Source organism: Stenella coeruleoalba (assembly GCF_951394435.1).
Source record: "Stenella coeruleoalba genome assembly, chromosome: 1".
Classification (NCBI taxonomy): domain Eukaryota; kingdom Metazoa; phylum Chordata; class Mammalia; order Artiodactyla; family Delphinidae; genus Stenella; species Stenella coeruleoalba.
In genome coordinates, this window is record NC_137169.1 from 182,578,225 (window position 1) to 182,592,264 (window position 14,040).

General features: G+C 40.4%; 1 protein-coding gene across 7 annotated transcripts in view; it reads right to left on the reverse strand.

Annotated features, from left to right (window-relative positions):
* RABGAP1L (RAB GTPase activating protein 1 like) overlaps positions 1-14,040 on the reverse strand; it is a 797,484-nt gene that overhangs the window by 670,655 nt on the left and 112,789 nt on the right. The window contains exons 5-6 of one of the 7 annotated variants that reach the window (XM_079939728.1): positions 12,088-12,407; positions 8,692-8,751 (exon numbers count right to left, since the gene is read on the reverse strand). The exons of 3 other annotated variants lie outside the window; for them this stretch is intronic. The gene's annotated coding sequence lies outside the window, so the exon portion shown is untranslated. Of the gene's footprint in view, positions 1-7,958; positions 8,143-8,691; positions 8,752-12,087; positions 12,408-14,040 lie in introns of those variants that run through there. 3 more of the 7 variants (XM_079939729.1, XM_079939727.1, XM_079939731.1) reach the window with 3 other exon arrangements.

Below are 14,040 nucleotides of genomic sequence, written 5' to 3' on the forward strand. Positions count from 1 at the left end.
CCTGTTCCCTCATCTGCAAACTGGGAATGACATTATAATAGTTCCCACCTTAGATAGTTTTTGCAAAAATTAACTAGATAATGCATATTATCTTATATAATAACTGACACATTCAAAACTCAATAATGTTAGTTTATTATTATTATGCAAAGAGAAAAAAACTGTGGCAAGTCACTTACGCTCTCAGAATCTCATAGCAGCACTAGATCAGGAACTAAGGTCTTACGTTCCATCCACCTTGTCTTCCACAAAACCAAAAAATGTTTTTAGTTATATTTGCAGCTTAAAGATGATTTTTTTTTCCATTCCCTTTGGCCAACCAAAGTTTCTAAAATCTACTATTATCATTCTCCTCTTCCAAATGAAATTCTCACAAGTACAAAAATTGCTAGAGTTCTCTATCTAGAAAAGTAAATTCTCAGTGGAACATAATAAAGTTCTACTACATCTAGCATGCAAACATAATGAAATTTACAAGCAAAATGAGAAGTATCATATTAATTGCTAAACGAACTGGTTTCTCCAACCTACTATTGTTAGATTATCTTTTAAAACTTTTATCTGATATTTTCAAATGGTAGAGATTGCTATTTTATTGTTTGTGAAACCAAGTGCAACAGGAGAAACCTGTTTCATCTATCGAAACTATTGACAAGGGCTTCCCTGGTGGCGCAGTTGTTGAGAGTCCACCTGCTGATGCAGGGGACACGGGTTCGTGCCCCAGTCCGGGAAGATCCCACATGCCGTGGAGTGGCTAGGCCCGTGAGCCATGGCTGCTGAGCCTGTGCGTCCAGAGCCTGTGCTCTGCAATGGGAGAGGCCACAGCAGTGAGAGGCCCACGTACCGCAAAAAAAAAAAAAAAAAAAAAAACTATTGACAAAATTGACAAGAAATATAAAACACATGTCAGAATTTTTAAAAATTAGAACACCCCATTGTTCATAGCAGCACTATTTACAATAGCCAAGACATGGAAGCAAACTAAATGTCCATTGACAGATGAATGGATAAAGAAAATGTGGTATATATACACAATGGAATATTACTCAGCCATAAAAAAGAATGAAATAATGCCATTTGCACCAACATGGATGGACCTGAAGATTATCATACTAAGTGAAGTAAACCAGACAAAGACAAATATCATATGATATCCCTAATATGTGGAATCTAAAAAGTGATAAAAATGAACTTATTTACAAAACAGAAATAGACTCACAGACATGGAAAACAAACTTTTGGTTACCAAGGGGAAAAGGGAGGGGGGAAGGAGGGATAAATTGGAAGTTTGGGATTAACATATACACACTACTATATATAAAACAGATAAACAACAAGGACCTACTATATAACACAGGGAACTATATTCAGTATCTTGTAATAATCTATAATGAAAAGAATCTGGAAAAGAATATATATATACATATGTATAACTGAACCACTTTGCTGTATACCTGAAACTAACACTTTTTAAATCAACTATACTTCAATTTGAAAATTAAATAAAATAGGGGACTTCCCTGGTGGTCCAATGGTTAAGAATCCACCTTCCAATGCAGGGGTCGTGGGTTCAATCCCTGGTTGGGGAACTAAGATCTCACGTGCCGCAGGGCAACTAAGCCCGTGTGCCACAACTACTGAGCCCACGCACCACAACAAAAGATCCCACATGCCGCAACTAAGACCCAACGCAGCCAAATAAAATAAATACATAATTAGAAGCCTAGACTCATTAGTGAAAAATTAAGCTGCCTAACTCATGCATAAAAATTTTATAGGTTCACTACTATTGGCAAACAGGTGGTCCTAGGATTTAAATAGTAACATCTAATCTCATTTTTCCCATTAATGTTAACCAGGAAGCTTGGGTTAGTGTTAGAATCAATTCTAGAATATTGAGAGGAAAAAATAGATGGAGGAAAGATGACATTAACTGAATTACAATTTAGTACCAACTTGATAGGCAGTAATACATCTTTGCATAGGAAGACTGGGACAAAGTCAAATCAAAATATTGTTCCACTAACAGCAGGGCAAAATATGAGACAAAGATTTTAAATGAAAGAATACAGTCCATGAGAGAAGATCTTTGTGGAAATAAAATAATAAATGAATACGGTCTGATGGCTATTAGCTGCTGAGACAACAAAATCACTATAAAACAACCTAAGAAACCATACTGTCTGCCAGTATATGTATAGTCTCCCATCAGTGGTTGACTTTTCACTAAACTAAACTATAATTTATTCAAAGTGTCATACCAAGATAAATTTACTAAAGAGAAACTATTCAAGGAAATACCTAATATCCCCTGTAACAACCATTTGCATTTATACAATGCTCCTAGCAAGGGGACTCAAAAATGACAAAGTACATCTTGAAGCACAGAATAAATACTCTACATTGTTTATCAAAAACTAGTGTTACATGTCTCTTAAACCTTCAAAACTGAAAACCACAAGTTTGTATTTTTACTAAAAATAGTGTTTGTTATTTGCATCCCCTCTGGTGAAGTTTGATTTTTAAAGTCCTGTAATTTTGCCTACTGCTGATAATGAGGGAAGAATATGGGTGTACATAATACACAGGGTAAGGGAGAGGTTGAGAAATCCTTCACTGGTACATGAATGAATTCTACACTTCCCTTTTAAAATGTGCTAGTTTTCTGGAAATGTGACATTCAAAAAATCCCTTTGGGTTTGCATTATTTTCATATTTGTGACTTGAAAGATAGTCTTCAAAGAGCCAGACCACTTATTTTTAGTCATTTACCAGGTAGACTGTGTTTTCGTCATAAATTCCAACAGCTAGTGGGTGGGGTGTGTGTTATACGTACATATAAACACACACATCCATGTGCATGTGTATATCTTTAGAAAAATGTTTGCATAGTTTAAATTAAGGACATCAACATCACACTTTGTATCACAAAAAAATGATGTTAGAAAATTTGGAAGAATTTTAATAAACTCAACTTGTAAAACCTAACATGTCTTTAAAAAAAAAAAAAACCCCACCTCTGCGCTGACATGATTAGCTACACCATTCAAATGGTGCGAGGTATCTGAAGCATGCTGCATCTAAACTCTTATCATGCTATTTGGGGTGTGCTATTTTGTGGAGAGGTTCATATGAAACTGCTAAAACCTAAAGTAACAGGACAATATACTTTACATATCAGAAGTTGAAATAAATGAGGAAAACAGTATGGCAAAGACATAATTCACATTTATTTTGGAACCAAAGCTCATCCCAAAAATTCCTTGTCAACCATCCAGAAGTAGCCCAGCTTTTTACCAACCAAGCAGCTTTTTACTATAGCAACTTCATTACCAAGATTACCGAAATTTTCCACACACTTCTAACAGTCTGTATGTGTTGTTACCTGGGCAACATTCAAAAAGGGCTTTTAGCTTTATAGAACTGGTAGGTCAAAGAGAAGTAAAGCTTCTTCAAATTGACTGTGCATCGTTTTAATTAGAAGCAGTGAGTATGAAATCATCAACAGACAGAAAACCTTGAGAACTACCACCAGAGCTTCAATTTGATTAACAGACACAACTTACTGTCATTTGTCTTCATTTCTAGCCACCTAATTCCCCTGTGGAACAAAGCAAGCTCCATCCAAGACTTCAAAACATCTCCAGTCATACAGGCTGTCAAAGACATAAATGCTGAAATCAAAGGAACTTCTTTGAGTAAAGAATCTATCCTTCACAACTGGCTATAGTATGAAATACTCTACTTTGCTGCCCTAAATTCTGAAAGGCAGTCAGCTCAGCTGTGGATCTGTATAAACTGCCTTTCTGCCTAAACCAAACCTGCCTCCAAAAATTAAGATCCAGTCATTTAGAAAGCACATTTTTAAAGACGCTTTGAAAAGACTTTCAAAACTGCTTCCTGTACTGCTACAGCCAATTTGATGCTGTCTATTTGACCAAACAAAAAATAATGGCATCTCCTTACAAAGAAAATATTTTCCCTTTCTTTCCAACAGTTTTAGGATTGATAAACTCAAGGTTGTTTCTCTTACACTAATAATTTTTCCCTCAGCTTTTACTCTAAGGATACTTAAGTGTTCTCTGGGTCATAGTCTAATCAGGAGCACAGCATACAAAGCTTACTTAACATTAAGAAGTACTAGATGACTGCAGAGACAAAAATGAAAGACGAGTTGAAAAGCAGAAAGGAAAACTGGCCTTCAAGGCTCTTCACCATCTGGTACTGACTCTTTCTTGCCTAGCTCTTTCCCTCCATTCCTTTGACTGCCCCGGCCTCTGGCCCAGAAAGGCCTTTCTCTATATACTATTTGTCCTATTTCCACATGTCCAAATCCTACCCATTCTTCAAAGCATGGTTTAAATGTCACCTCTTCCCATATCCTTACAACTAAAAGTAATCTCTCCCTCCTCTCTCTAACTTGTACTGCCTTACCTTTATCTCTTTAGTACACATTACTTTCTGCCTTACATTATCTTTGTTTCCATATTTAATCCCCCACGCAAGCATAATGCCTCACGGTCAAGGTTCATGCCTTATTCATCTCTATTCAAACTGCTTAACACAATGTCTTACATATATTAAACACTCTAATTGAGCTACATGAATGGGTTGGGTTAGGAAAAGAGATAAGTCCACTAGAAACAACTCCAGATTAGGAGTCCCCAGACCTGGCTTTGCTAATGACTAGCTATGTGACCTTGAACTTCAATCTTTTAGTGTGTTCATCCACAAAGTGACGAGGGGGAACTAAACCAGTTTTTAACTATAAACTGTTATCCATTATCTGGCTGTAAAATCAATTTGGGTGCCAAAACCCAGCATTTTTTAATAAAATGAAATAGAATAGAAAATACCAAAGTGTGTTGTAGGCAGTGCTGTGGTATGCTGTAAATGTTTAACTGGCTATCCAAAAGAGAGAGAAAAGCTCTGAACTGTAACATTTGCAGGTGTCCCTGGTGTAAATACTCCCACCAGGGCCAATTTCAAGCTACACATGGAGTTCCGTGGGAAGAGAGGCAGGATTGCGCTTACAAGCCAACTGATGAGACAGCTCCAGCAAGGTCCTGAAAAGATAAGTATTGTTTCACCAAACTTTTCTTTCAACTGTGTGTGTGTGTGTGTGTGTGTGTGTGTGTGTGTGTGTGTGTGTTGAATCAGGGTATAAGATGTATTTCTTACTGTGAGCCACAGTCAAAACAGTTCATAAATGTTCAGCTAAGCAATCTCCTAGTCTCTCTTCCATGTATGCTACACAATGCAATACATCTCACTCTTAGTTACATATGTAATCTCTTCACCACCAAAATTGATATGTCTCTTCAAAAATGAGAGTAACAGAGGTGCCTATTGATACCGCCAGAAGGCAAATTACAGGGAGTGGAAATTTGTCTTAGGAAGTATTAGCAAAAGGCCAAGGTTCTCAGCCTTTGTTCAGTTACAACCGAGGGCTACAACACCCTACTAGTAGCAATGGCCCATTTAGCAAAGGGTTAGGAGAAAGAGGAGGAGAGGAAAAGGAAATATAGTATGAAAAAAGGGCCATGTAATTGTGATATGTGCCCATTCCCCCACTCCACTAAGAACCTGGGTACAGAGAAAACCAGTGCTGTAAAAAAAAGGAAATTTCCATACCTGGTGTTTCCCTGTCAAATTCTCCAGCACAAGCCTGCACTGAGAATCCCCTACTACTAAAATTAAGGTTTTGCCATGGACTAGAGACATGTAGTACTTGTTGAACTTAGAAGAGGCAAGGGGGAAAATAGTACAGCAAACAGTTGTTAGACTTGATATTCTGGGAAAACCAGGCTTTTATTGAAAAAAAATACTTTATTTTCTTCTTATTTAAGCTTACTAAACTGGGTGAGAAGGGAAGTTTCTTGAATATATTTTTGGCTGTACTATGTCTATCACAACAACACAGTCTGTAGCCAGATTTTTCATGAGTGTTTATAAAGAATTGTGTTTTCTATTTTTAAGGTTATTTAGAAAACAAGAAGGCTCAGAATTTCAAGTGGGCTAATAATCTTAGCCCAAATCTAACTCCAAATCAACTGAATATATGCCTATAAGTTTCCCAGGAAAATCCCAAAAATTACACAAAAAAACACCAAAAGATGACAAAAAGAGGTCAGCAAGAGCACAAACTTGCAATACTCAAGTATGGCATCCTATCTGTTGAATGAGTGCAATATGGAAAGTAAATGAAGTATGAAAAAGAGAATGCTGAGATACAAGTTCTGCTTAATTCCATTAACTATTCCTTATTAGGGTCCACTGATAGTCAGGTACTTATACCTAATTTCAAATATTGACCATAAAGTGAAAATTATTAACCACTCTGAAAAACCAAGAGTCAGGTCAAGCAATGTCTTTTTCCATGCTCACAATATTAAACCTCTCCTTAAAAACTGAGTATGTTTTGGGACTTCCCTGGTGGTCCTATAAAGACTACATCCACTTCTCTCCAGATGACTTGTTAATACATAATACCAGGGCACATTTTGACCTGATTTAATAGAGACATCAGTCTAACTCAGTCTCAACTAACTCCCCTACCAAGCGAGCATTTAATACAATTTGAAGATAATGCATACATTAAATTCATCTGGTCTTTCTCCTTTGTAATTTCATTGTCAGTTTCACATGGAACTTTGTTGAGATAACGAATCACAGGCCAGTTTTCCAGTAGGAGCAACTTGTGGACCAATATTTTCCATGCACAAAATCCACTTCAAATTTGACCACAAGCAAACTTCATGTTTGTATCTTCTGACATCATACTACTGGATATTCTACAAAAGTGCAGCAGAAGCCACATATAAACACTATTATGAGAAAAGTCAGAAGGTTTTCACGATATCGTGTTGTCAGAATCGTTAAGAAGCAACTACTTACCTCCCACCATGTACAAGATAATTTAAATGTATTTTTAAAAATCCCTAAACCTTCCCGTACCAAAAATGCAGACCCTGAAATCAGTTTCCAGTCAGCGCTGAAATCTGTCAGGCAAGCAAAAGTTCTCCTTACCGTTAGCATAATGAGGTTGACAATTCTTATCACTTACATGAAACCCTCAGTTCTGCAAGTGACCAGGTGAATTTTGGTACATTTTCTAAGATGATCCTGAGAAGTATAAGAATACACAAGCACCTGGACACACTGCCCTGGGATCAGAAACAAACCCTGTCGGTCCAGTCCCCTAGCACCCGGACACCTCCCGCTGGCCAGTGGCCCCTTTCCACATGCTGACGCACTGCCCAGTCCTGCACCGTTGGCGACCAGTGCAAACTACTAGCCCAGTCTCAGAAACTTTGACTCAGTTATCAGTACACGGAGCACCCACAACCTGGACGGGGGTTGTTTGGCATGGCCAGGCGGTCAACTTTGAAGCGGGGCATTTCTTGCAAGTAGAGATCTGCCCAGGACGCAGCCTAACCCATCCAGCAAAACCACAAGCATCAACAGCAGGAGAGGAGCAAAGACCCGGGCGGAGACAGGGGGAGCGCGAGGGCAAGACGCGGTCACGAACAGATGCCTGAATGTGGGTAAGAAAATAACCTAACCACACGCCCCCCGGACGTGGGGCTGCTGGGACTGAGAACCCGGCAGCAGGCACGGCGCAGCAGCGGGCGGCAGCGGCGGAGGCGGCGGCGATGTCAGGACGGCACAGCTGGAAACGAGCTCCCAAGTCACCAACCCCGCCCCCAGGTGAGGGGCGCCGACCCCGACAGCCGGCCCGCCCGGGCCGCGAAGAGCCGCCGCCCGGGAGAACCGCGATGTCCGGGAAGCCACCGACAGTCCCGAACCCTCCCCGAGTCTTCCTCCCGAGGTCCTCTCGCATCCCGTCCCGGGCCTGGCCCCCACCGCTACCCTCCCCGGCTCGCCCCGGCGCCAACACCCCCAGCCCGGCTCCGGGTCTCTTGTCTGCCCGCCGGCCCCTAGGAGGCCGCCCTCACCTCACCTCCTCACGTCTCCGCGGGCAGGGCCGGAACAACTCTGCCAGGCACCCGGGTCCCACCCGCCGCCCCGCGCTCTGCGACCGGGCCCGTCCCGTTCACTCCGCCGCCGCCAGAGCCCTGGGAGGGCGGAGGGAGCAGGGCGGAGTGAGCGGAGAGCGGAGGGGAGGAGGACCGCCCGGCAGGAAGAGGCGAGGGAGGGGGCGGGCCGGGGAGGAGGAGGAGGAGGCGGTGGCGAGTCGGGAGCGCGCGCGTCTGGGCCCCTCGGCGCGGCGTGCGCGCTCCTGAGGGTGGAGGCGCCTTCTCTGCCCTGGGCGGCGGGCGCGCACGCGCGTACACGTCCCCGCGTGGCCGTGGTAGGGTTAGGGCCCGCGAGTGAAGACCCGGCCGACCTGGCTTGTTACGAGTAGGAACCGGCGAAGGGGCGGGACGCGCTCGGGGCGCTTCAGAACCTCCCGGAGGGTAACCGCGCCGTGAGCCAGCCCGCGCGGGTTAGCTGAGGCCATCCCCGAGCCCCGAGCGAGTCGGGCTGAAGCCCTGCCCGGCGGTTACCGAGCTCTTAGATAATTCTGAGTTTGGGGCGATTGTGTTCTTGCTCATAAACCTGGCTTACATATATTTTCATTCTTAATAATGCCCAGTAATCCTCAGGGAAGTCACCTTTTAAAGAATACTAACTTTCCTCGCCAGTTACTCTTTTCTGTGCCTCTTTCAAGGTGTCTTGTGTACTTACGAAGTGCTCCCTTGCCGGTTCGTTCTGTGAGACTCAGGGGAGATTGAAGAGGAAAATAACCTGCGTGGAATGAACAGGAAGCACTATTATGTATTTATGAAGAAAACGTACCCTCATTTGCACCTTTTTATCCTTTGGGGTCATAAATTTGGGGGCACAAACTACTAGAGATAAAATAAGCTAACTCTTTATCATCTACTAATATTGTACTGAGCCGTCAACGGTGGATATCCTCCTTCCCAGATAGTGCAGGCAAAAATGACCAGGAAATTTTCTGAATTTCCTTAGCACGTTGTTTCTATAGGTTTGTGGCGCCGAATATATTCACCCTTACCTGGGTAAATCTGTGCAATACTTTATCCCACTAGAGAATCTTTGAGGCCCTGCTTCATTCATGTTTATCTTCCACCATGGCTAGCATAGTGTCTGACTCATAGAAAGTACTCTATAAACGTTATTGTATCAATAAGTGAATATATTGCAGCAAGAGTTAAGCGTATGTCCAATGATTTCTGATCTAGAGTGACTTCTTTAGTTTAAAATTCTCCCTCTGTCCTACCTCAATTCCCCTGCACTCATTTCCCCACCTAGATCCAAAAGCTACCTGAGAAATATGACATTTGTCCAAAGAGCCCTCTCAAGTTCTACACACACACACACACACACACACACACACACCACACACACTGTGCCCTCCACCACGCCTTTTTCCTAATTTAAATGTTTATAGATGTTGGGACATATTAAGTGTTGCAACTGTTCTGTGTTTCCCCTGCCTGCTGCGCTTCTTTAAGCTCTGTAACCCAAGAGACTACCTAGCTCTGGGCCTGACCCAATAAATGCTGGTCTTTTAATATTTAATAAAGTTAAATATAACTCAAAACATCTGTATCTATTAATAAATAAGCCAACAACTATGTACTTAGCCTCTACTAAACGAAATACTAGTAAAGTTACACTGGACACCATAAGGAAGTCAATAGATGAAAAAGACAGTTTCTGCCTTCTGATATCTGCTAACCAGAAAAAAGCTTTCTGAGAAAAATGGCAACACGGTGATAATTATCTGCATTCAATAAGAAACAGCCCCTGAAAAAGGAAATAAAATTTTTAAATCCCAAGTCCAAAATAAGTTTAGTGTTCCCAAATTCATTACCACATGCCTTCGGCAGCAATAACAGTGTCTACCATTGGCTGTTGCCAGTTAATTCTCCTATTAAAGTGGAGCATAACAGCCAAGTCACTATTATAGGATCATTGATGTGCCAGCTTGCTACAAGGCAAAGAACTCTGTCCCATGGCCACATGTTACACCTCTAATCACCAGGGGTCATTCTGTAAAACGGAGCTGTTCCTCACAATAGAACTTGGATAAGAGATGTCACAAGAGAACCTAGATAAGAGACAAGTCACAAGAGAACCTAGATAACAGACAGTGAAGGTGATTTGGTACAAACTCATCCTCACTACCAGAAAAACAGTTCTAAGTACATTGCAAAGAACTAATAACAAAGCATTTTTCCTATAATGTGTGATGTTCACTTCTCTCCCCACTATGGCTTTCTTAGTATTAAGCATACACTAGCAGCCCTGGTCCATGAAAGGACTGAAGCTCTTACTTTGAGGGGAGGTGTTATAAAATGTTCTAACATGATTCATAACACGACAGAAACTGGTGTCCTAGGTCCAGATCTAACCCACAAATGCATTTTGTTTGGCCTGCATGGTGCTAAAAAATTAGCCAAAGTTAAAAGCCAGAAGATTTCACATGCTTTTTGGGGTTCTTTTTAAAAAGTGGAAGATTTGGAAACAGTGGGCTTACATTTTCACATGAGGACAGTAAGCTACAGGACATGCTTTGTCTCTTTTACAAAGTCTTTACATTCCTTATTGTACCTTACACTGCTCTGTTTCCTTCATGTGGGTCTGCAATTCCCAATTTAAAATATAATACTGTATCAAAAACTGGAAACAAGTTCAACTTTGAACAAAAATATTAGAGTTTGAACTATGGTATTTAATGGAGTAGAATATTATTATATTGCGTTTATAATGAGCACTATTGGTTGACTCCCACCCAAGTGTGCATTTCCACCCCTCTGCAATTGTAAGTTAGCTAATGATTTGAATGGGAACAGGCCCAGCTCCAGCTCCAAGTGTAGACCCTAACTGAGGTACGTAATCAGCCTAATCAGGTCCTCACCCGACTGTCAGTGATAGACACTAACACAAGTCTAAATTGGTCCAGTCATAAGGAAGGCCAGATCTTGTGTTTGTTGGGAGAAGAAAAGTCCTCTCTCTCTCTCTCTCCCTCTCTCTCTCTCTCTGTCTCTCTCTCTGTCTCTCTGTCTCTCTCTGTCTCTCTCTTTGTCTCTCTTTGTCTCTCTCTCTCTCTGTCTCTCTCTCTGTCTCTCTCTTTGTCTCTCTTCGTCTCTCTCTCTCTCTCTCTCTCTCTCTGTCTCTCTCTGCCTGGTGTGATGGATGCATGTGAGTCCCATAGTTATTGTAGGCACTTTGCTACCATAAGGGCAGCCAGCCTGCGGATAAAGCTGACACATGGTGCAAGAGCTCAAACCCAGATTGAAACCTACCACCTTCCTCTGGATTTAGTAACTTCCCTGAGCCAATAAATTTTCTTAGCTACTTAAGAAAGTTCAAATTTGGCTTTTTATTACTTGCAGCCAAAGCTAAATTTTCCATGCATGTTACAGAAGAAAAGGCTGTAGTTGCATTATTTGACTCTTCTAAGGATACACTTCCAATGGGATGAATAGGTAACAACCTACGTGATAAAATTTTACAGGGTCTTGAAAGGAACTTCACCACCATCACCCCAAAATCCTTCCCTGACTAGGTTACCTTATGCCTTAGAATCCTTCACTATACTTTTTTTAAAACTTTGACTTCAGTCCTATGCCCTATTTAAATCAACTTACCCTGAGAAGAGCACTTCATGATTCTAATCAGTAATCTTGTATAAATGAGTTTATCATATGGTTTTTGAGTGGTTTTTTTACTAGTGGGAAGATAGAAAAAGAGACAATGGGAACCTGAGGAAGGAAGGAATCACAGAGAGAGCAAAGATGTAATAGAAGAAACTACAGATATAGAAGATAAATTCTTATATTTCACAGTTCTATGCAGGGCTGAAATTCAGAGTACTTCAGGCAAATCATACTAAGCCTATATGATAAATCAAACCAATATTATAATCACCCTTTTAAGACTGAATAAGAACAAAATCAAACAATATGTATATAAGGATCAGAAAATTTCCTCAGCAGTAGAAGATGCAAGCAGAGCCATAAATATCTCTCTGAAGAAGAAGAGCTGATGTACTACTTTTGTGATTCAATAAGAAATGAAAAGGACATCTACCAAAAACTATTCCCATACCTTGTGGCAGGAGTCTGAAATTCACTTCACTATCAGAGTCCTTTTCTTGGTCTGGGGCAGTGATCCTCATTGATGTATAACAAAATCACCTTGGGAGTTTATTTTTTAAATGCAGACTTCTATACTTAACCCCGAAGAGATTCAGTAACTCTGGGATGAGACTTGGGACTTGTTTTATTTTAACTTTTTATTACAAAAAATGTTTAAGCACATAAAAAGTAGAGAGAATAGTATAATGTCTTTATGTGCCAATCATTCAGCTTGAACAATTATCACCATATGGCCAATCTCCTCTTCCCTACCCCTCACATGGATTTCACCTGTAAAAAAAAGATAAATATATATTTCATTATATAGTTCTGAAAGGTAAGGATTATTTTTTTTTTGCAATCAATAAAATCCAGAATGTGGGAAACTCTATGGGACAAACCACCAAGTTCCTTCAACAAATATATTGCATAAATAAAAATAGGAAGGAGGATATGCTTCAATTGCTTGAATCTTCATTTTGTTTGTTTTTTAACAGCTTCATGCAGTATAACTGCCATACAATGAACTCTACATATGTAAAGTATACAATTTGACAAGTTTTGACATATGTATACGCCTGTGAAACCATCACAACAGTTAGGACAGCAAACGTATTTATCTCCCAAAAAAGTTTCCTTGTGCCTCTTTGTAAGTTCTCTCTCCTATTCCCCCATCCTCAGGCAACCACTGATCTTCTGTCATTCTAGATTAGTTTGCATGTAGAGTTTTCTATAAATAGAATCACACAATAGGTATTCTATTCGGTGTTGCTTCTTTCGCTCAGTGGAATTATTCTGAGATTCATCCTCGCTGTTCATGTATCAATAGCCATTGCTTTTTAGTCTTCCAGTCTCACGACATGCTTCCAGTTCCAGTATCCACGTGAGCCATTGGGCTTCAGCATGTACTTGGCTTCAGCTCCCTCTAATACTCCATTTTTCTGTTTTCCTTTTTCTAAAGCCTGGCAATTTCCCCTTTCTTGATTTCAAAATATTGAAATTGTCAACGTATATTTTTTTCACTTTTTTACATTATTATCTAGCATGTTTATATTTTTGGAAAGGTAGAGAGTCTTCGTCAGCCAACTTTTGACTTTGCCATTTTATTCTGAATTTGATTAATTTTTAACAATTCTTTTAAAAACTCCTTTTTAACAATATAAAGAAACTATTGAAAAGGAACTCTATTTTTTAACAGTGTAAAGAAACTATACAAAGAGGGGAGCCTGCCTCTGTGTTGATGTGATGTCAGCCATTTTAGCAGAGTTCTTGCTCCCTGATGAACTCCTGACCCCAGGCATGCAAACATAGCTTTGGCAGTGACCCCAAGTTCCCTTGAAGTACTTGCCGGAGGACTAGAATTTAGATTTTGGACATAAGAAATATTCTTTTTTTTTTTTTTTTTTTGGCCATGTGGCACGTGGGATCCTAGTTCCCCAACCAGGGATTGAACCTGTGCCCCCAGCAGTGGAAGCATGGAGTCCTAACCACTGGACTGCCAGGGAAGTCCCAGAAATATTCCTTAAATACATGTGTTTTGTATTTATTCCTTAAGTACATATGTTCTAAGCAACTTCAAAAATTACAAATACTTTCATGGGAAATCCACCCTCTCCACCACCTCCCAGCCCTCCCCCAACACATTATTTTAGTCCCTTTCCCTTTGCCACGTTAAAAAATAAGCTGCAAATTTGAAAAAAAGATTTATGTCAAAGTTCTATGAGAGTCTAACATTAAAGTAATTGAGAATTATCAAATGACACTGTTGCTTTAGAATATATTAAAAGATTCCCAACACTTTCTCTAATACTTCTCCAATTTCAGGAAGATTCTCACTACTCTTTATACTTTGATTTGATGACAATAACAACCTCTAGTGGAAGATCATTTGTTTATGATATTTATACCTATATACATCATTGCT